Source organism: Cupressus sempervirens, chromosome 8 (assembly GCF_028749045.1).
Source record: "Cupressus sempervirens isolate cs-2001-9-10 chromosome 8, ASM2874904v1, whole genome shotgun sequence".
In the NCBI taxonomy this organism is placed as follows: Eukaryota; Viridiplantae; Streptophyta; class Pinopsida; order Cupressales; family Cupressaceae; genus Cupressus; species Cupressus sempervirens.
In genome coordinates, this window is record NC_143125.1 from 557421629 (window position 1) to 557446479 (window position 24851).

The window sequence follows — 24851 nt, forward strand, 5'->3', positions numbered from 1 at the left end:
TTAGCATCATTTATCAAAATATTATGAATATAAGTCTTGATACTCGTATCAAGGAACTTCAAAAGTGTCAACATGATGGGAAGATATTGTACATTAAGTATAGTCTATCATATAAACTAACTAAAGATATTGATAGTCAGATTGAAGGAAAGATGAGTGAGCTAGAAGATCTATCTAGCTAGATACAACATCTAGCTAGTAAGATTGATGATTTTGAAGGACAAGTGGTCAATATTCATGATGACATCAGGAAACTTGAACTTTGGAAGGAATATATTTTGAAGGGAGTATCACATTTCAGAGATTCTATTGCTCTAAAGATATCAATGGTAGATAAATAGTTGGAGGAATGTGTCCAGGCCAAGGACACTTATTCTAACTTTTTGTATTCAGACCTTAATGTAGCTGAGATTGCATCATATTCCCTATGTGAAATTATAACCTTTGCTAAATATACCAAGGAAACATGGTGATGAGGCCAAAGATTACCTTTATTTCATGATAGTTTTAAAACACTTTGTTGATACTCTATTTTATTTTTGTCAAAACACTTGTGGACCTATGTTTACCGAAACCTATGACAAACCTATGGGTAGATAAAAAGCCATCTTTTTCTAGTATTATATATATTACGTAGTATTTCATATAATTAGTAGAATGTGTGTTCTTATATTTGAATTTAATTTGATAGTCTTTATTTGCAAACATGTCTCTACATAATAACTAACCTATAGAAATGAAGCTGAAGATGATTGGGAAAATTAATGATGATTAGTTGTAGTGTAGATTTATTTTCAAGCATTTCTAGTATTTGCAAGTAGAAGTTGTAAATTCCTTCCCATAGCATCATATTTTGTGAATGCTACTACAACATCTATAAGAATAGTTATTGTGGATGAACTGAGTTGGAATAGGTTTAAACATTTCATTTCATTTCTAGTATTTGTTATAGTCAAGTGTGTTCATTTCATACAACGATAGTGTAGGATCTTTTCCTTGCATTTTATCTTCCTACAGCATAAACATAATGACTCATTAAGATACCTAGTGCACATATTGTGCCAACCATTTCAAGTATACGTCCCTAGGTTGACAAGATTAAATATGCCTCATACTGGGAAAAGTAATCTTTAGATTGAATACATTATTCCTAAGTATGGCCTAGATCATGATTATTAAATACCTATTGTGAGGTGAATAATTTTTAGCACCAAGGCTGGGGATCATATCAAGTTAGGAGCATTTTTGAGTCATAGTTTTTAGACAATTTTTTTTTTAGTTTTCAAACTTTCTTCACCAATATGAAGAATCTAATTGCATGTATCAAAGAGGAAGAGGATGAGATGAATATGGAAAATTTCTTCCACGAGAGTTTGTTAATGTGAACAAAGAAATTGAAGAAGATGACTTTGAGTTACCTTTTAAAAATGTAAGCCCTATTTTTTGTGCAAAATCATCCTCAAGAGCACAACCTTTAGATATAAGTGGTATTCAACATTTTGCTAAAATTTTGACCAGTTTTCTTGATGATACTACCTTGAATCCACTAGTTGTTAATAACCCATTACCTAGTGTCCCTTTTCAGCACCAACCTCAATATCTAATACCTCTAGTAATGACACAACCTAATTTTACATTCCCTCTTTCAAGTCTTGTAACCAATGCTAATCTTAAAAACATACCTCCCACTGCTCTTCCAAAGTTCTATGGCCTTGCAACTGAAGACCCTAATACTTCCTTGTTTGAGTATGATATACTTTGTCATAGTTTTGAGTAAAACACTGATGCCCACAAGCCCAAATTATTTCCATAAACATTGAAAGAGTCAACTCTATGATGGTTCATGGGCTTGGGAGCTAATGTAGTAGGAACTTGGGATGAAATGCAAACTCTATTTCTAGATAAATATAAAGAGTACTGCAAATCGCATGGGTCAAGATGAGATGATGTCTTTTGAATATCACAGAAGGAGGAAGAAACATTGGAAGACTATGTTTCATGTTTTCTATATACATTGTAGAAGAACCCTCAGCATGTATTGTCCGAGGATTCTCAAAAGCTAGTGTTTCTGAGATGTGTAAATGATAACTATCTAGAAGCATTGGACCTGATGGCTAGTGGGATGTATATGAAGCTTCCTTGGATGACCTCAAAAATATCTACCATAATCATTCAAGTTCAACTATGAAGAAAGGTCAAGGACCTCATTCTATAGCCACTAAGGGGATTAGCCAAGGCATTACAAAGCTCGAGATATCTAACCTATTGTCAAATTTCAAACAAGACATTATGAATGATGTTGCTACATATCTTGACACAGTGAGTATAAAGATGAAGCATGTAGAAGTTGAATTACAACTAGCTAAATATTGTCCTCATTGCTAGAAGCAAAAGAAGGATTTCCAATGCAAACTGGTTGCAAGTGTGGAGCACCAACATCTTCCAACTAAGTACCTCAAGATAGATGGAGATGAGGAGCAAGTATTTTTGTTGCTCAACACCGACCATGGGACCAACGTCAAGGTATGCCTCATGACCCTTTGAAAAATTCAAATTTAAAGCTACCACTTGCAAATCCTCAAAAATTGACACAGTTACCTACACAACCTTAGCCACATCTAAGTAGCCAACAACCACACCAACCCATGTATAGTGTTGATGCTCAAAAATATCTTGCCTAAACTTTGAACATTGTAGACATACATCTAAGATCGAGTACAACCTTACTAGCACCCAAACCACCTCTTATAACAATGATACTAGATATTCTTGCAACATCAGAACCCCTAGTTGCTATAATGGTTGACCCAACCAATGTTACTATTTCAACCCAAACTCAACTAGAATTGGAACCTCCTTTTCTCGAAAAGCTTATACAAAAGAAAACTAAACAAAAAGAGGAACAACCTTTTGATATTGTTGATCAGTTGAAGAACATGCATGCCCAAATACCCTTGTTATAAGCCATTAAATATCTTCCAATTTATAGAGAAACCATTAGAGAAGCCTGCTTGAAGAAGCATGGTAGGAAGAAGAAGGATCCCACCATAGTCCATATTATGGGACAATTAGCTAACATTATATTAGGAAAATTAGTCACACCAAAATATTCTGATCCAAGTAGTCTAGTTGTAGATGTCAATATCAATGGTCAATCTATTAAAAATACTTTATTAGATCTTGGAGCTGCTATAAATATCATGACCAAAGACACTATGAAGAAGCTGAAAATAGAAGGATGAAGAGCTACTCCAACAATCTTGCAACTTGTAGATAGTTCTACTAGTACCCCTGATGGGATGATAGAAAACATAGTTGTAACTTTAGACTCTCTAGAGTATCATGTAGACTTCATGATTTTGTCCCCCAAGGTTAATTTATCTAGTTACGTTGTCATACTAGGTCAATCATGGTTAGCTATAGAAAATGCAAATATAAATTGTAGATTAGGGAATATGACCATATCTAATGGCCAAGCAACAAAAAAGTTTGATTTGTATCCTCTAGCACAACCATTACCAGATTTAAGCATATTTGTTTGGCCAGATTTAGGAGATGAGGAAGAAGAATTGAATTCTATAGCATAGCTCATGGTGTTACATAGACAATGTTTTCTAAAGCTAAATGAGGAAGATTCATACTTCAAAGTATTCTCACTAATAGTTGTGCGGTAGAAAAAGATGTATCTAAAATTTTTGTGTTAGAATGAATCATATATGAGGAATGTGGTGAGAATTGTACTGTTCTCAAAGAACCTAATATTCTTCATCAACACCTATCATGTGGATTAGAAGCAAGTCCAATCTTTGAAGATACTGAGATATAGTTTACCACTACAATCTAAATGTCATAATCTTTATGCTAATCCTAAATTAACACCAACCAAAATGGAACAGTTAACATAGTTACTTCAAAGACATTAAAATGCCTTTGAATGGGATTATGGTGATATGAAAAGGTTGAGTGTTACATTGTGCACTCATAGTATATACATCAATGATGGATCTTTACCACTCTGTTAACCTTAGAGAAGGATAAATCCAAGCCTTATAGAAATAGTTAAGACTAAATTGCAATAATATCTTGATGTTGGTTTTATTTATCCTATATATGATAGTAAATGGGTGTCACCCCTAGTCATAGTGCCTAAAAAGGGAGGAAAATGGAGATTTTTTTTAGATTATAGAGAGTTGAACAAATCCATCAAGAAGGATCACTTTCCTTTACCATTTATAGATCAAGTTCTAGACACTCTAGCTAGAAAGAAGTATTTCTCTTTTCTAGATGGGTATAGTAGTTATAATCAAATTAGTATTGCTCCTAACAACCAAGAAAAAACTACATTTACATGCCCATGGGGTGCATTTGCATATTCTATTTCACCACTTGGTTTATGTAATGCTCCTACAACATTTCAACGAGTTGTTATTAGCATCTTTGTTGATATACCACATGATTGCATAGAAATATACATGGATGATTTCACAACATTTGGAGTCAAATTTGAGGAAGTAATGAGGAATCTTGAGAAGGTTTTTGTCAGATGATAAGAACATAATTTGGCAATAAAAAATATTTCATGATCATGCAACAAGGTGTAGCTAAAATAGAGGTAATTCTAACATTTCCCATATGTACAAAGTCAAAAGATGTAAGAGCTTTCTTAGGTCATGCTAGATATTATAGATGTTTCATAAAGGATTTTAGCAAAATAGCTAGTCCCTTGTATAAATTACTCAGAAAGGAAGTTGAATTCAATTGGACATCTAAATGTAATGAAGCCTTCTTGTAGCTTAATAAACTTCTCACTACAGCCCCAATTTTACAAGGCCCTGATTAGAATTTAACTTTTCACATATATATATATATATATATATATATATATATATATATATATATATATATATATATATATATATATATATATATATATATATGCTTCTAACTATGCCATAGGTGAAATTCTAGGGAAACAATCTCAAAATATTCAAAATGCAATATATTATATTAGCAAGAGCCTTCATGGACCAGAGCTAAACTACATTGTAACTGAAAAACAATTATTAGCAATAGTTTATGCCTTGAACAAATTTCATCTTTATATCACTAGATACCCCATATTTGTTCATACTAATCATGAAAAAATTAAATATCTCATGAACAAACCTACTATAATAGTTAGGTTAGCAAGATGGTTATTGTTGTTGTAAGAATTTGATATAACTATGGTTGATAAGCCTAGAAGAGCCAATGTTGTAGCTAATTATTTTTCAAAAATCCATCATGATGATAATGATACAACTCTGATAGATGATGCACTTCTAGATGATCATATATTTCATATTGCTATTCAAACTCCATGGTATGCAAACATTACTAACTACATTGCAGCCAATAAAATACTATCACATTTTTGTTACATTGAAAGGAAGCTACTTGTAGAGAAAAGTTTTCACATCTCTTGGATAGATAATTTTTTATTTTATACTATACTTGATCAAGTTATGAGGAGATGTGTAAGAGAAGATGAAATATATGACATTCTACATTCTTGTCATAATAAACCATGTGGAGGGCATTTTGTAGAAAAAAGAACAACTTTCAAAATCTTGACAACTGGTTACTATTGGTCTACACATCACAAGGATGCAATCAACTATACATGAAAGTGTGATAAGTGTCAAAGGATGGGCCACCCAAAAAGAGTAGATGAAATGCCTCTTAACCCACAAATGGCATTAACACCATTTGACAAATGGGGCATGTACTTTATTGGTCCAATTGGTCCTCCATCCAATGGGAAATCCTATATACTTGTGTGTACTAGTTATTTGACAAAATGGGTTGAAGTCAAGGCCATGAAGCATTCTCGTGATGAAAAAGTTGCTGGATTTCTATATGAATAATTTTTTACTTGCTATGGTATACCCAAAGATCTAGTCACCGATCAAGGTGCACAATTCACCTCTAATCTAATCTTAGCACTGATGATGCAATATAACATCAAACACAAGAAATCTAGTCCTTATCACCCTCAAGCTAATGGGCAAGAAGAAGTCACAAATCATGAGCCTTAAAACATCCTAACAAAAATAGTCCATTTGCACCATAGGGATTGGACCAGTAGATTACAAGAAGCTATTTGGGCTTATAGAAGAACATAGAGGACTACTACAGGATTCACACCATTTGTGCTCCTATATGGTAAAGTTGCAATGCTCCCCACTAAATTTGAACATAAAACTCTAAGAACAACATTGGAGTTAGATATTGAACTTCCTATAGCATAGAGAGAATGTCTTCTACATCTCAATTCTTTGGATGAAATTTGAAAAACTGCTTTGGAGTGCGCTAAAATTGTATAGAAACAAAGGAAACAATGGCATGATTATCACATTATCAACAAAAAATTTCAAATTGGTGACTAGGCACTACTATATGATTCTAGATTTAAGGATATGCTAGGAAAGTTGTAGACTAGATGGCTAGGTCCATATGAAGTTAATCATGTCTTTGACAATGGAGCTATCCAATTAACTACCATTCATCCAATGCCTTTCCAATTATTAGTCAATGGTCATAGACTAAAATAGTATGAATGGCCCCAAACAAAAGAGGAATTCCTATAGGACTTTTAGCAGTTGTATTCAAATACACATTATGTTACACTTTCTACAGCCAAAAGTGTTAACTTTCTGACTGCCACTCTTCAACATTAATTCCTTTATGCATGTTCATAATAAGAACTTTATGTTCAAATAAAGTTTCAAATTTCTCCATTCACTCTATCCACCTCATTTATTTTCTTCCATCCATCCATCTCATGTCATTTCTTTTCATCCACTCATCTACCTTCCACATCATCATTTTCTTCTATTTTCAATAAACACTGCAACTTGTTGATGGATGCTATCACTATTGTCACTTCTACCACCTTTTCAGGTATGTGTGATCATTAGTTAACAGGTATAAGATTTTTAAATTATTATTCATTTATAGTTTGTAGATTTTGTTAATTATGTTTAATACTACATTCTTTATATGATGGTAGTGTTATGCTAGTCCCTTACACATACTAGGTTTGACAAGTGTGGACACTTGTCCATATTTAGCAGGGGGAAGGGAAGGTCACTAATATCCAATGGTGTTTCTATTTATCCATAAATATTTTTCTAAATCTTCGTATTTCCTTCATTGATGAAATTTAATTTCCATAAGTACACAAGTGAGGTATTGTACCCGTTATTTTTGAATGATTTTATTGTCAGGCTATGATGTGACTTGTGTTTAAATTTTATGTGATCTGAATCCCATTTTTGGATGATTCTCACACATATCCATGATTTATCTTCATTAAAGCCATACTATTGTTCATAACAATTCGTTATGACATTAATTGCCTGTTAAAACAAAGAAATGTGAGTTGAGTCTATAAAAGAACAAAGCAACTTGAATTCAAAAGGGGGAAAATAGAGTAGACAGAGAAAGTGTGGAGAAAATGGGTAGACAGTTATAGAGGAGAGAAATAGAAGAACCTACTTTGTTTCTCTTAGATGTAGAAGCCATAAGGAGGTTTAATACATGCTCATGGTTAGGGTATTTCTTGAGTTCTATTGCATTTTATGAGGAGGCAGCTATAGAATTCACTAGGATGTTTGATGAAGGTGAATCTTTCATATGGGGCTTAATAGTGATTGCAATAGTGGAATGCATTTTTCAAGTGATTGGATTACCTGCAATTGGAGAACATTATCCTAGCACACATGATGTAAGGTCAGCAAGAGCTCAATTTACTAGACCGACTAATTTGTAGATGGACATTACAAAACAAGGATGTAAAAGAATGTCACTGCTGCCACCATACGATGAATTAGCCATGCATATTATTAGGTACCTTACATGTGAAGGGATATTCTCATACTTACATGCACATCATTTCAAATTACATAGTTATATAAGGCACAATCTTCAAGTAAACATTCCAAATTTCTTGTATAATATGCTTTGTATTAGTGTGGAAGAAACTCAAAAAGGAAAAGATAATTTTACTAACCATAATGGCCTAATTAAATTTCTAATAGAAAGGTCTCTACAGGATGTGTCTCCCATGACATGGGAAGAACTTGTACGAGCCAAAGCTTTGCAACCCCAAGTTACCCCTAGTGAATAGACCAGTGAGGAGAATGCAGTCCCCACCAATGAGCCTACTAAAAAAAAATCCCAAGAGGCTGAACCTAAAAATGTACAAGAAAATACCCAAGAAAATGATCAAGAGACTATACCTTTACCTATTCAAGAAACCCAGAAACCTTTTTCTCGTAGAGAAAAGAGGAAACAAAAATTGCAAGAAGAAATCTCTATTTAAGAAAAGGAAGAGCCAAACCCTACCATTGTGAGATAGAAGAGAACTAAGAAAAGTCCTTTAGCAACTACTCCTACAAGAAAGACACCCAAAGGGAAAGGTAGGCAAAAGGCTATGATACAAGTAGAAACCCCTAAAAGGAGAAGCCCTAGGATGAGAGCGAAAGTTTTTAAAGATTCTAATTTCTCCAAAATATCTACTAAAGAATACCTTGTGCAAATTGTCTTTGATCACTCTCCTCCCCATCCTAAAATTACAAGCATTCCTAAAAATTCTAATGAGGAATGCAAGGATGAAATTAAAGAAAATCCAAATGATACCCTAGCAGGTCAATCAAGTATTTTAGGTAGTTAAAATGAAAGAGTTCTTGAACGAGTCCATCCAAACATTGCCTTAGTTCCCCATAAATCAACATGGTTTACTAGTTTTGTAGAACATTTATGGAAGGAACATAAGAAGATGAAAAGAAACCATGAAGAAGATAGTGGTTCTATTACATTGTAAAACTCCTTTTTCAATTGTTTGGAAAAAAATTGTTTGCTGAGGCCTTATGGGAAGAAAAAAGAAAAAAGATGAATAAAGTCATAGCAAATCAAGGTGAAGAAATAGAAAATTTAAAGGAACAATTAGCAAGTCAAAAGAGAAGGATGGATCATGCCCTTAAGCTAGTTGATCAAGCACTTCCTTGTAGACCACTGCCAAGGGCTTATGCTCTTTGTTTGAAAGAACAATTTCCTTTGTTTCAACTAATGTTAACAATTTCCTTTGTTTCAACTGATGTTAATTCTTAAGGACATTAATGCAAAGTTTAAATCAGCCCAAGAATTTTATGGATTATACCAGTTTCTACCATCCTGGCAGCATAATTTTCTTTGTGAATTATATGTGCATAATTTTGTTATCCCCTCAGAGACCTAATGGAATCCCTTATTTTATATTGGGGATATACATTTAAGAGATGTAATATCGTAGATTCTATGAAGAAAACTATGGCAAGTAGCTGAATAATTATAGGGATGAAGAAAGAATAGATCCCCTACCTTTAAGAGCTAAGAGAAATAAGGCAAAAGAAGTTCTCAAGGATTGGTTCGCATTAACTTATGGAAAGAAGAATCCAAAAGTAAGGGGTAGAATCTTTGCTACAAGAACCAAAACCTATGCTGATTATGAGAACTTATCCTACATTTCCTTCTAGAGAGCTATGATTTGTGTTAGAAGTAGATGGGACAGATTGCCTGAGTCACTTAAAAAGTCAAAACCACATAGTCCCTTCAACTTGGAGGAAACACTTCATAGGGTTCCAAAGTATCTAGAGTTAGAGAAGTAGGCCAGACTAGAGTTCTAGTGTCCCCTAACCATGTAACCTCCAATGTTCCTATGGCCTTTATATGACATTAATAATGATAAGCTCGACAAGCTACAGGAAGATCATAGAAGGGAAGTGTGGGAAAGAATGAGAAGAATTTATTATACCTTCAAGAGTAGCAGGAAAGGAAGGATAGAGATTGGAGAGTTTAGGTCAGTAACAAGAAAATGCAATGCTTGAGGACAAGCATTAGTTTAGCATGATGCAGATGATGAGGCCAAATATTGCCTTTATTTCATGATGGTTTTAAGACACTTTTTTGATACTCTATTTTATTTTTATCAAAACATTTATGGACCTATGTTTACCAAAATGTATGATAAACCTATGGGTAGATACCATGCCATCTTTTGCTAGTATTATATATATTATGTAGTAATTGATATAATTAGCAGTATGTTTGTTCTTATATTTGAATATAATTTGATAGTCTTTATTTACAAACATGTGTTTGCATAATAACTAACCTATATAAATGAAGCTAAAGATGATTGGGTGAATTCAAGATGAACATTAGATACAGTTCATAGCACATTAAATACTTACAAAAAGACTTACAAGATTTACAAAAAGACTGTTAGGTCCACTCTATTAAAGGATTTATGAACTGATTCACCTGTTAGGATGAAGTAGTGGATCTACTTACAACTATTTGCTAAGGATGAAGCAGTGGATCTACTTACAACTATTTTCTGATAAGATCCTTGTTGCATTGATCACCTGATGTGATAGATATAACTTTTCTACTCCTATGTTGACCTTACTATATTCCTTTTTATTCTACTGTTGATTCGCTTTCACTTTTTTAAAAATATATCAATACCTTCTTCATATTCGAACATCATTCTCTTTTATACACACCATACCATACTAAAAATGATATTATACATTACATATATACCATTCAAATATTTACAACTGCAAGGTCATCCAAAACATAAGTGAACAAAACATTACTGAGTTGGCCAGATAGTAGAAAACTCAGGTTCCTCAAGCTGACTCGATGACCTTCTGATACTTGGCATCTACTACACTACTCGACATTGTCATGCACTCGATAGAAGTAGAGGCTCAATTTGTACTAGCCACACAATATTGCTTGGAACTCATTAACCATTGGTGACTCGATAGATATAGTATCAATTGGTAGAAGCTAACTTCTTCATTTACTTTGCTGTGCTTGGTGAACATTGAGTTCTTCATTTATCTTGCTTTGCTTGGTGACCACAGAGTTCTTCATTTACCTTGCTTTCCTCATTGAACACTGAGTTCTTCATTTACGATGCTTTTCTTGGTGAACACTGAGTTTTTCATTTACCTTGCTTTGCTTAGTGAACACTAAGTTATTCATTTATCTTGCTCTTCTTGGTGAACACTAAGTTCTTCATTTACCTTGCTTTGCTTGGTGAACATTGAGTTCTTCATTTACCGTGCTTTGCTTGGTGAACACTGAGTTCTTCATTTACCTTGCTTTGCTTGGTGAACATTGAGTTCTTCATTCACCTTGCTTTGCTCAGTGAACACTGAGTTCTTCATTTACCTTGCTTTGCTCAATGAAAATTGAGTTCTTCATTTACCTTGCTTTGCTCAGTGAACACTGCTAAACTGCCCATTCACTCAGTATCCTCTGGAATGCTTGGTGAGAACTGTTTACCTATTGAAATTATAAGGTAAACACTGAATGCTTGGTATACACTATAGACTAAGTGATGAGCTCGGTAAGAATTCAAAATCGAATAAGTGTTTGTACTAATGACAAATATATCATAATTCCAACAATCTCCCCCTTTGGCATTAGTTACAAAAATACTTATGAGCCAAAGCTTATGTGCAAAATTTGACGTCCTGATTTACATATATGTCCCCCATCCAATATGCACATAGTATTTATAAATATCTCTATCTTTATACATGACTTCCTTATTTACATGTGTCTCTATCTCTTCTTTGGTACTCTATCTCCCCCTTTTTGACAATAATGCCAAAGTAAACAATATGTATTTATATAGAAACACCAAAATGAGAGATAAACTTAGAATGTACCTTGAGAATAAGGTCCAAAGTCTTATCCCAATTTTCTTGCAAAATTTTGTAGGGGGAGAGTGCTATCAGAACTTCAGCTAAAAGTTCAATCACATGATCTGAAACAAAAAAGTTGTTGTCATGGATCAGTGTTTTGGAGTATGCAATGTATTTTTGCATTATGTCCATGATAGGAAGAATCATATTCTGAATGTCAATCAATGTAGATTTGATCCTTTATTCCTCTCTCAACAATTTTGCCTACTTTTCTGACAAAAATTTGATTCTGAGATGATGGGATGAACTTGAATTGGGGTCAAGTTGTAGCATTTGGGCACTGACCTTCATATCCTCATCAATTTTATTCAATTTTTCTTTGATCTCCTTGGTGTACTCGGTAACATCACAAATTTTGGAAAAAAGAGAAGTTACAGTATTACAAGAATTTTCAAAATTGACCAAAATTGTGGACAATTCTACATGTTTTATTGCAATGTGCTGAACAATGTGCTTAAGCACTTGATTATCAAATTTTATTTCAACCTTTTCAATCAATTTTTCTTCACCACAGGTGTCCTCATTGAATTTATTTATAGCCTCTTCTAACTAAATCAAAATGTGTTGAGCAGAATCTACTTCAACACCTATAGCTTTTGTAATTATATTCCTAGCATTCTCATTTATTCAGTACTCCTTATCCATTTCAGACCTTAACTTCTTCTGCGTAGCCTTCATCTCTATTAGTTGACTAGCATACCTCATTTCTTCAATGGTAGCATTTTCGCAGTCTATTTTTGGAATCACTATCTCTGTGTCTAAGTCAATATCTTTAGGAATTTATTTTCCAGTGAGTAGAAGTCTTAATGATTGCTTTTGTTTGGCTTCTGTGATGACTAGTTTGACCTTGGGAGTGGACACAATAGTGGAGATGGAAGGACTAGCAGTGAAAACTGGGATACTTGAGGATTGAGTGCCAATAGGAGTATTTACCAAATGAAAAACTGGAATACTTCCCAAAAATGATGGTACACTCGATAATGCAGTATCTGATCTAATTGGATTTGAAGTAGATGTAGATAGTGCTGATGAAATTGTAGAACAAGTTGGAATTGACAAAATTGTGGAACTTACTGCTATACCGAATGAAGATGATGGGGATGAGGAGGCTAGCTTGATAGCTAAAGAAGTAATAGTTAGCTCAGTAGATGAACTACTTGGCACATCTATCTCAGATGCTTGGAGCTGGGAGGAAGCTGGTGAAGATTGAACAATTGATGTGGCAATTGTGCTCACAATCTCACTTGTAGAAGCTATCTCCTTGGTGGATGAAATAGTTTTTGGTGGAGAGTGAGGAAGGGATGCAATCACTACTGCTACAATTTTTACTAGATCATCTTCCTCCTTATCTTCCTCTTCAGCTTCTTCCTCGTTGTCTTCTCCCATTAATGCATGTAGCTCACCTAGTGAAAATGTGATGGATGGAGTGCCATAATTATCCTCACTGTCACTACTGTCATCATCCTTGATTTCCATTGGGTCTTCACTAGGCTTATGTAGATGATAGATATTTTTCCACATGTTTGTAGCATCATTTACAACATGCTCAATGTCTTCGATCAAAATTAAACATGTGTGGAATCTGATCATCATTTTACCTTCATGGTTTTTCATTGCAATCTTTACTTCTGCTCCAATGAGACTTGGTTAAAGATTCTTCAAGGATTACTCATAGATGTCTTTTACCATTTGGGTGGCTAATTCCCATCTCAGTTGCAATCTCTCCAATAGTTCTTTTGAGATTTGGGAGGCAAGCTAGTCTGGGGAGTATTTCCATTTACCCATCATGCTGTGTACCACTTCATCTATCTACATTTTCTCAACATCTATTCTAGTTTAAAATTTCAATTCCTTGAAATTTGTGATACCTGCTCCTTCTTCCAATTGTTTAAGCCTTTCCTCAAATGTGGGTGTAGGCCTGACTAGTATGGATTCCTGCTTACCTTTTCTGGTTCTTCTTGTGAATACTGTAGTAGGTTTCTTCTTAGGTTTGGTAATTATTACTTTACCTTTCTTCTTCGGAGTTTCTTCTTCAATTCCTTGTTCTCCTTTTTCTTCTTCTCCTCCTTCTTCTTCATCATCTCCTTCATCCTCACCTTTTCATTCTATTAGCATAAGAGGGCCACATGCAGTTTTCAATTTTGCTATCTTCCTCTTGCCTTTGTTTATGGCCTGTGGTAGCTTGATTTCAAGCTCAATTCTGGCCTTTGCTTCATCATAGGTTCCAAAAATTTGTTGCCTTGGTTCTATTGGCTCATTTACTAGTGCTTCTATGATGTCTCTAGCTTCACCAATATTTACCTCATAGGGAAGATGTTTTACCCATGCAACTCGAGGTCTTATCACAATCAACCATGAAGCATACATCATCTTTGTAATATTCAACTAACTTTGGTGGAATCCAGAACCTATTATTCATTCTCCCCTTGAAATCTTCAAAATAATTGTCCATGATGCTATCAAAATTTTCACCGATCTCTGCCACAAACTCATTTATTTGATACAAAATTGGAATGTCTTTTCTCCATGTGACAATTCCTTTAGATGGAAAGAATTTTTGAATGTAGAAAAATAAATAGATCAAAAGAGAATCGAATTTACAAAAGTTATTCTTGGAAGTCCTTATACTATCCATATTTTTATTCAATTGTTTTAGCAATACTTTAGATAGATCAAGTTCAAGGTTTTTCTTTACAACCTTGAGGGCCAAATCCACAACTTCACAAGGTACATTATTCAATCTACTAGAACTATATAATTTATATGCAATTACATGTATGCCAAATCTTAGTTCGACATCAGATACAGTGTTGACCTTTAAACATCTACTGTCCCATTTGGCTAGGGTTTGCTTCTGTAGCTCATCCCAACTTAGGGTTTTGGTGGTTTTGGCTTTGCTGAGCATAGGGAGACCTGTGATTTTGTGAATCATCTTCTTTGTGATTAGCACTGGCTGCTCTAACCATAATTGTCCATTATGCACCTGACTCAAGATATACCTAATCCATTTGGTTTGGAAGTTTCTAGACATATGCAAGATATGAGTCAATCCTTTGGTTTCAAGATGTTTAACCTCAAGTTTTAGAGAGCCATCTACACTCATTTCACCTAGGTCACTTTCAATTTTTAGGTTTCCAATTTCTTGAATGGAACATTTGAAATGAGTACGAATATCATTGATAAGAAGTACCTTAGGAGGTATTTGTGATTGAGCTCCAGTTCGGTCGAGTGATTTAGCAATGGTCAAAACAATCTTGAAGTTGGGTGCTTTCCATTCTGTACCCTTTACCAACATTTATGAACCTCTTTTTGCCTTGGTGCTACTAGTGCTTGCAAATGAAATTGCTGCTCAGTAAGTATAAGAAAATCTTGAATAAATTCTCCACTTGAAATTCACTTGGAATCACTTGGGATTTTCTCTGGATTCACTGGAAATCTTTTAGCTCTGAGTATTCTTAAGCTGTGATGGAAAATGAAATCAAATTTTGCCCATTTTATGGAGATATTATCATTAATGCTCGATACGAAGGTAGATGATATGACATAGTGCTTGCCAGTCTATCATTGATCTACTCAGTCAAAGCTTTGCAACTCAGTGGTCAAACAAAATCTTTGATACTCCTGACCTAGCTTAGTAAGGTCTTTAACCAACCTTGCTCGGTAGATGCAACATGGTGAATGATAACTTTTCTTTGGTCCTTGAACCTGAAATACTGATTTGATCATTTTCACTCTTTCACTCTAGAACTGATTGAGATATGGCTTGATGATGCAGTTCTTGATTCTTCTTAAATCTAATTAAAAATGGTGGAGTCACCCATTTCTTGAGTGACATGACCATCATTTGAATTGTCTTGCTTGGTAGATTTAGGAATCCATTGTTGTCTCATCTACTTCTAAATGTTATCAGCTTTAGCTTTCTTTTTATCTTCAATTCTTTTAGTTTTCATGCAATTCTTGGCTATATGACCAAGTTTTGTACATGTATAACATCTTACTGTTGTGTCTCTTTTCCTCAAGTGATGCCTTGAATAGTCTTTGTCAACATGTCCATATTCTCCACAATAATGACATTTGCACCAAGTATTGTAGTCCCATGCAAAGATTTTTTGACAAGTTGTTCAGCTGGATTGAATGATTTGGGTCTGCATTGGAATGCCTTGTGACCATGTTTCTTGCATTTGTGACATTTGCCTTCAAATTTTGGTTTTTCTTTGCATTCATTAGCTTTGTGACCATGCTGATTGCAATTGAAGCATTTTCCATTGAATTTTCCTTTTCCATTACTCCAACATTTGTTTGATGTATAACCTATCTTGCCACAGTGATTGCAAGTGGGTCTTTGATTCCCTTGGGCACCTTGTTTGGAGGATTCACCTTCTTCCTTGTATCCAAGACCGACTTTACTTTTTTATCTATGAATATTCTACTCATGTTGTTGATTCAATTGGTTCATGTCTGTTTGAGATTTCATCATTCTTTCATTGACTTGCCTTTCAGTGATCAAGTCATTTTTCAAACTTCCATTAATTTGTCTCTCAGATCTCAGATCACTTTGTAAGCATTCAAGATGAACATTAGATACAACTCATAGAATTCAAGAGAAGAAATAACATTGAAATTTAAGTCATGGTGGAGAAGAAATATACTAGTACCAAAGGACACGGCTGTAAGAATGGAGGAAGTTAAAAGACTTGCTATATTCTCTACATTTATTTTTGGAAATATTTAGGATAAAATAGGTTACTGAGAGGAGAGGGGTGAATCAGTAACTTATAAAACTTTTAAAAAATTCAACATTTTAACCATTCACCATTCATTCATCTAAACTACTGCATAACTGAAAGAACAAACATTCATTGCACATGTACATAGAGATTTGGTGACCCAGAAACCTTCCAAATAGAAAGTAAAACTGGGGTGGGGATGATGCCCAAAAAACTTCAATACTGCAGTTTAAAGTTGGCCTATTAAGGCTTACAATGATCACTTCTAGTGAACTTCCCTGTTAGGAACAAGTAGGACTGCTAGATCCACCTTGTTAGAGGATTTACAAATATACAGTGAAGTATGCACCCTATTACAAGATTTACAAAAAGATTGTTAGGTCCACCCTATTAAAAGATTTATGAACTAATTCACCTGTAAGGATGAAGTAGTGGATCTACTTACAACTATTTGCTGATAAGATCCTTGTTGCATTGATCACCTGATGTGATAGATATAACTTTTCTGCTCCTATGTTGACCTTATTGTATTCCTTTTTGTTCTGCTACTGATTCACTTTCACTTTTCTCAAAATATATCAATACCTTCTTCATATGTGAACATCACTCTCTTTTATACACACCATGCCATACTCAAAATGATATTATACATTACATATATACCATTCCAATATTTACAATTGTGAGGTCGGCCAAAACATAAGTGAACAAAACATTACTGAGTCGGCTAGATAGTAGAAAACTCGGGTTCCTCAAGCTGACTCAATGACCTTCTTATACTTAGCATCTACTACATTACTCAACATTGTCATGCACACAGTAGAAGTAGAGGCTTGATTTGTACTAGCCACACAATACTGTTTGGAACTCAGTAATCATTGGTGACTCAGTAGATATAGTGTCACTCGATAGAAGCTAACTTCTTCATTTACCTTGTTGTGCTTGGTGAACACTGAGTTCTTCATTTACCTTGATTTGCTTGGTGAACACTAAGTTCTTCATTTACCTTGCTTTGCTTGGTGAACACTAAGTTCTTCATTTACCTTGCTTTTCTTGGTGAACACTAAGTTCTTAATTTACCTTGCTTTGCTCAATGAACACTGAGTTCTTCATTTATCTTGCTTTGCTCAATGAACACTGAGTTCTTCATTTACCTTGCTTTTCTCAGTGAACACTAAGTTCTTCATTTACCTTGCTTTTCTTTGTGAACAATGAGTTCTTCATTTACCTTGCTTTGCTTGGTGAACACTGAGTTCTTCATTTACCTTGCTTTTCTCGGTGAACACTAAGTTCTTAATTTACCTTGCTTTTCTCAGTGAACACTACTGAACTGCCCATTCACTCAGTATCCTCTGGAATGCTTGGTGAGAACTGTTTACCTATTGAACTTATAAGGTAACCACTGAATGCTTGGTATACACTGTAGACTAAGTTATGAGCTTGGTAAGAATTCAGAATCAAATAAGTGTTTGCATTAATGAAAAATATATCATAATTCCAACATTTATGTCAAGCAATAGTTGTTTAGACTTTATTCTTCCACCCTAGAGCTATTACTTTTCCTTCTTTCTCACATACTGATTAGTAGTTAGTTTGTTTACTTTCTTGTTTTTGGAATAAGTGTCAATTTCCTATATATAGGGATCAGACCAGTTGTGTGCAAGTTTTTTAGTGAGAAAAAAGGAGAAAGTTTATGAAAAAGAGCTGTTCACTTTATAGTGGGTTCTTTCTACAATTTTTGTATTTTAATTCCATGTAATGAATTTTTGAAATATAATGAAATAGTTTTTGGCTTCTATCCTGTGTTAGTAGATTAGCAAAAACCAACCAAGAGGGCCTATTTCTGAGGTGGATTAGATTAGAGTAGTATAGATTTTTTTCAAAGCATTTCTAGTATTTACAAGTAGAAGTTGTAAATTCCTTCCTGTAGCATCATACTTTGTGAATGTCCCTGTAGCATTTGTAAGAACAATTATAGTGGATGAATTAAGTTGGAATAGGTGGTAACATTTAATTTCATTTCCAATATTTATTTAAGTAAAGTGTGTTCATTTCATACAATGATAGTGTAGGTTATTTTCCTTGCATTTTACTTTCATGCAGCATAAGCATAATGACTCATTATGATACCTAGTCCACATACTGTGTTGACCATTTCAAGTATACATCCCTAGGTTGACAAGATTAAATGCACCCCATAGTGGGAAAAGTAATCCTTAGATTGAATATATTATTCCTAAGTATTGCCTAGAGCATGATTATTAAATACCTATTGTGAGGTAGACCACATGGACTAAAGGTATGGGCAATGTGAAAGCAAAATTTGATAATTTCATGATGATACTATCAGTTTAAGGGATAAATTTTGACAAAAGATGGACAATTTTTGGATAGTTTTAGATATTTTGACCTTTGTGATTGATGTCAAAGGCAGAGAAGATACAATAGAAAATTTTAAGTAAATCTAGTAAAGAGGAAAATATAATATTATAGAGTATATTGTAATGCAAGTCATATGTAAGATGGACAAATTGTAATAGATGTAATGTTAATGTGTTACTTAAGTTTTTTATACTTAGCCAATTTTCACTATTTTGTTTCCATCAATGCCAAAGGAAGAGATTGTTTGAAATTAGATAACAAAGATATGTAATTTTTTCTATTTATGGCAACAGATGATGTACATGCTTGCAGGAACCCTCAAAAATAAAGATACTTAGCTTTTGGTACTCTGAAAATTGTTTGAGTATGAATTTGGTATACAATAAGGTATTGTTTTGTTTGTAACTTGTTGCTAACATCATATGCATGTTGATGATGAGTCGTATAGCCCTAAAAGTTAGTATGGACTATACAGAAAAGAGATATTCATGTTTTAGTGAAATATGACAATGAAATTAAAAGAAACAAATTATTTTTTTTACAAAATAATTACTTGTCCAATTAGGGCCAACATCCTAGATGTTTACTCTAAGTTGGAAAAGTGTATTTTGGTCTTAGTTGGCCTAGTAGGAATTTTTGTAAATGCATGATATTTATTAAAAGGACTTCTTGTGAATTAAAATGTTGTGTAATGCTATCTTGGAGAAATTGTGTTGAGCTATTGTATGTGAACTATTATGAAAGAAAAATATACAAAATTTGTGAAGATATTTTTTGATCTAAGATCAAACTAAGAAAGGATCTATATTCCACAAGTTTGATTACTTGTTTGGGAAGTGAGCTCTTCTTGTAATTGGAAGTGCATGTTTGGGCAATGGGCTCATCTTGCATCTACTATACTACAACTCCTAATAGGGTTGGCTCAACTCCTAAGAGGGTTCTTCCTATAATAATGAAATTATATATTTGTATATTATCTAGTGGGTATCATCCCCACTGTGGTTTTCCCTTGGCCAAGGTTTCTCTAATTAATAAAATATGGTGTTATGAGTTATCTTTGTGTATGATTATTGTTACTATTCATCATTACAATATTACTTTGTTATCTATGGTTTAAAGTAAGAAATAGTATCTAGTTGGTGACTAAAGTTTGTAGATTTCTAATTCACACCCCTCCTCCCCACCACCACCCCCACCCCCCCCCCCCCCCCCCCTTCCTCACACTATTGATTCCTATTTCCAACAATGAGAAGATATCATGAGTAGGACACTAATCAAGGAACTTGTGAATGAGGAACATAGCCAAAGGAGAACACTTTTAGGATCAAATGTAAGATAATGGTTATGGTATGTAAACTAACTATAGATTCAAGTATAACTATTGATGAAGAGAATAAGATAAAATTTCATAGGATACCTCTTAGTCACCCTTATAAGGTCACTTAGTTGAAAAAAGGACAATATATAATAGTTAATGAGAAAGCTTGGGCAGAGTTCAATATAGGTTAGTATAAAGACAAAGTTCTTTGTAATATCCTACCTATGGAATCTTGTCATATACTATTAGTAAGACAATGAAAATTTGATAAGGAAGCCATGACTGATGAGAAAAGGAATGCCCATAATTTCAAATAGGATTGGGTCAAATTTAAATTCCATTCTTGGATAAAGGAGAAAGTCAATTAGTGTGCCCTAATATAGTGACAGTAGGATAAAAGGAATTTCTCAACATAATGAGACAAGGAGAAGGAGTAGGTTTGTAATTCTAATGAAACCAATAGATCGTAAGATGAAGGAGAAATGAGATATCCCTAAGGAGGTACAAGAAATCCTAGATCAATTTAAAGAGATTATCAATGATGGTCAATTAAATACCTTACCACCCAAGAGGACTATAAGCCATTAGATAGAAGTTATTCCTTGAGGATCCCTACCTAATAATGCATATTACAAGAAGACACCACATAAATATGAGGAAATTTCCAAGCAAGTGTAGGAACTACTAGATCATGTACTAATTAGGAAAGGTGTGAGTACTTGTGTAGTTCCTATTGTTTTAGTTTGAAAGAATGGGGGTATGTGAAGATTATGTACTAATTAAATGGCCATAAAAAATATTATTAGATAAAGTTATTCCATACCAATGATTGCAAACTTGATGGATTATCCAATAGGAGCAAGATATTTTACAAAAATTGACCTGAAAAGTGGGCATCGTTAGATAAGGATAAGAGAGGGAGATGAGTGGAAGAAAAAATTTAGAACCACTAAAGGATTTAATGAGCTTCTTGTAATGAAATTTGGTTTCAAAAATAAACTCTCTACATTCATGAGGCTAAGGAATGAATTACTACACAAATTTAGAGGTAATTGTGTTATAGTTTACCTTGATGATATCTTTATTTATGTAGTAGAACAAATGAGGAGCACCTCAAATACATGCACTTGGTTTTGCAAAGGTTGCATAATGAAAAGCTAACCATAAATTTGGAGAAATGTGATTTCATGAAGCAAGAACTATTTGGGTTTTAAAATCTCTAAAATATACTTGAGGATGGAAATTAGAAAATTGGAAGCCATATTTAGATGGTCAACTCCTAGTTCTCCCACTAAGGTAAGGAGTTTTCAAGGTCCTATGCAATTTAATAGGAAAATTATCAAACAGTTAAGTGAGATATGTGTTCTATTACTAGACACCATAAAGGGTGGTGTAAAAATAATTTTAGGTGGAAAGTAAAAGAAAACAATGTTAGATTAAATAATTAATTAATTGTTAATTTTTTATTCTATTACCTAAGCTTACTTAGGTTAATGCATGTAGTTGAGGTAAGTTGTTGACAACATGAGAGTTTGTTCCCTTAACACACTTATCTTTTCCACCTCTTGTGAATGTGTGTTTAGTTGTCAACCTTACCTCCTACCTCATTCCATCTTATTCTACAAGCTTCCATGAGGCCTTTATAAGCGATCTCCCTCTCATTGTAAATTTATTCCATTTTCACATAGCAATTCTAATTTTCTATAGTGAAATATTCTCTCGTGTGACATTTTCTTCAAGCTCTTTGCTCTCTAAGTTTCTCTTCAAAAAGTTACTTGCATTGTAGGTGATCTTGGCACATTATCAGAGTTAGATTCTGAACTCCTACATGGTATCAAAGGCTCCTTGTTGCTTCTTGTTTGAAGGCTTTTTGAAGCCATAATTTGGAGTCACAAACCCTAGTTTGTTTGTGCAATATTTCTTCAAATTAGGGGTAGAGAAAATTTTTGGAGCATTTTCAGCCAAAACGGGTGCTTCCATTCGATCTGGAAGGTCATTTACAACTAAGATTCATATAAAACCTTTTGTTTTTGGCTTCAGGCATTCTTTTTGGAAAATTTTTAGCCTCCTAAGTAGCTGTACAAATGAATAGAGCAAAAAAGAATTAAAAATGTGCACCACTCAAGGGCCACCCACATGCCACCAACATGCCTCCCTCTTAACACTTAGCTGGTGGCTCCCATCATAGCACCACTGAGAAACCCCACTGCTAGTGTGCCACCAGCGTGCCACTAGCATGCAACCAGGGAGCCACTAATGCCAGCGGAGCCACCGGAGTTTCCTCCCAAGCGACATCGCCACCAGTGGTTTTCACCACTCTACCACCTTGCAGCCACTATGACCACCTAACATTAGTTTTTGACTAGTGATGTCATCTTCTGACATAGTGATGTCATTTCTTAGCTAATCACATCAGTTTCTTGGCAAGTGACATCATCACTTTTCATCATGTACTGACGTCATATTCTGGCAAACTGATGTCACCAATTTGAAAGCTGATGTCATCTTCTCAATAATGGATTTTTTTTTGGTGACATCCTTGTAATAGCAGTGCAGGTGTCAAATTTAATCTAGTGTCTGTAATTTTCTAGCAAGGTGCATTTTTGGCATAGCAGTTAGTTTTTTGGCCATAACTTGAGCATACAGAGGTCTTTTTCTGATCCAAAAGTAGGGTTGGAAAGATGACTTAGAGACAAAGACATTGGTGCTAGTTTTTTAAGATTTTGAGTTCATTTGAGCTCCCATTTTTTGTATCAAATTAGATTATTGTGTTTCCTTCGATTCTGCAACAACAAATCTAGATTCTTTTCCTATTTTCTTGCTTTCCATAGTTTTTTTTGTTGTATTTGAGGGATATTCTTGTACTTTTGTGGGGGGGGGTGTCATTCTTTTATTTAATTTACTTCAATTAAGATCCTTCTACTTTTGTCTTCTTCTTTCTCTCAATGACAGATCCATCTATGAACCATCTTACTCTGCACAACTATCACACCTAGAAGGCACAAATGACTAGGCTTCTCATGTCAAGAGGTCTATGGTCTTGTCTGGATGAGAATCAGCCAATTCTTACGTGGCCTTTTGAGGTTCTATAGTATAAGAACAAAATGGATGAAGCCATGGGACTGATTGCACTCAACATTTCATACAGTCTTCTATTTCACTTTGATGGTTTGACTACTCCATGGGCCTATTGGCAAAAAAATTAGACTTTGTTTGGACAGGTGAATGAGTTTTGAGCACTTCAATTGGATGCAAAGTTGACATCTTTTTCACCAAGCAACTTTCCCACCATTAAGGACTTTTTGATGAAGTTCAAATCCCTATGTGCAGTTTTATAGGGATGTGGGAAGAACAAAACTGATGATGAGTGCATATTCTTGATACTCTCAAAGCTGAAGGGGCAATATCAGGTCTTTTGTTCTACTCTCTACTCCACCATGGATGCCCTTGGAGACAGACATAGGATCTCTACATTCGAGACATTTTGTGACAGGTTGACTAGAGAATAGGCAAAGATCCAACAGGTGGATGGCTCTGGCTCTTCCAGCCAAGCATTGGTTGCTCAAAATTCTAAGAAGAAATCAAAGAAGAAAGAAAAATTGAAGATAGATACATCACAATTTGATCCTAACACTGAAGCTAATCCTCCAACAAAACCTTCCAAGGGCAAAGATTCTTCAAAGTCAGGTGAGTCTACCTCCAAGAACAAGAAGAATTTGAGTGAGAACTGCATTTTTTATGGGAAAGATGGACATATAGTTTCTAGGTGTTGGAAATAGTTGGAGACTTTAGAGGAAGCAATGAAGGAGCATTACATTTCAGCTCCTCAGTCTTCATCTCCACCTATAGGGAAAGGTCATTCTCTTTCTGCATGAGCTACAACTTTAGCACCTTTATCGATTCTTGATTTCGGGGTTTCTCACCACATAGAAAACACTCCTAAGTTGCTTACTTCACTTGCTCCTTCTGCCACCACACAGATTGCAATTGGGAACTTGTCACAACTTTTAGTTTTGGGTTCTAGCACTGTTGCATTGGCTAGGGGTTCTCTATAGGATGTACTTTGTGTTCTTGATATTTCGATGAACCTTCTGTCTATCTATTAGATTTGCCACTTTGGCTCTAAGAAGACAATTGAGTTCTCACCACATGATGTGGTTATTTGGGACTTACATGATATAGACATGATTTTGGCCACTGGGAGTGTTGACTCTTCATCTTGCCTATATAATTTGATGTATTTGAGTCTTCTGATGACACAAGTTCATGCTTAGTTGCACATGTAGATTCAGTAAGAAAACTTTGGCATGAACATTTTGGGCATGTCAATTATAGATATCTTAAGTAGATGAGCACACATGCACTTGTTCTTGGGCTTCCCCAGATTTCCTATCTAGATGGTGTTTGTCAAGGATGTGCACTTGGCAAGCAACATAGGGATTCTTTTCCACATGGATGAACCACTCGTGCTTTAGCACCCTTGGAGTTGATTCATAGTGACCTCATGTCATTTCCTACTCCTTTTTTAGGTGCTAGATATGTGCTTACATTTATTGATGACTTCTCCAGATGCACATGGATGTACTTTCTTAAGTACAAATCTGATGCCTTTGACTC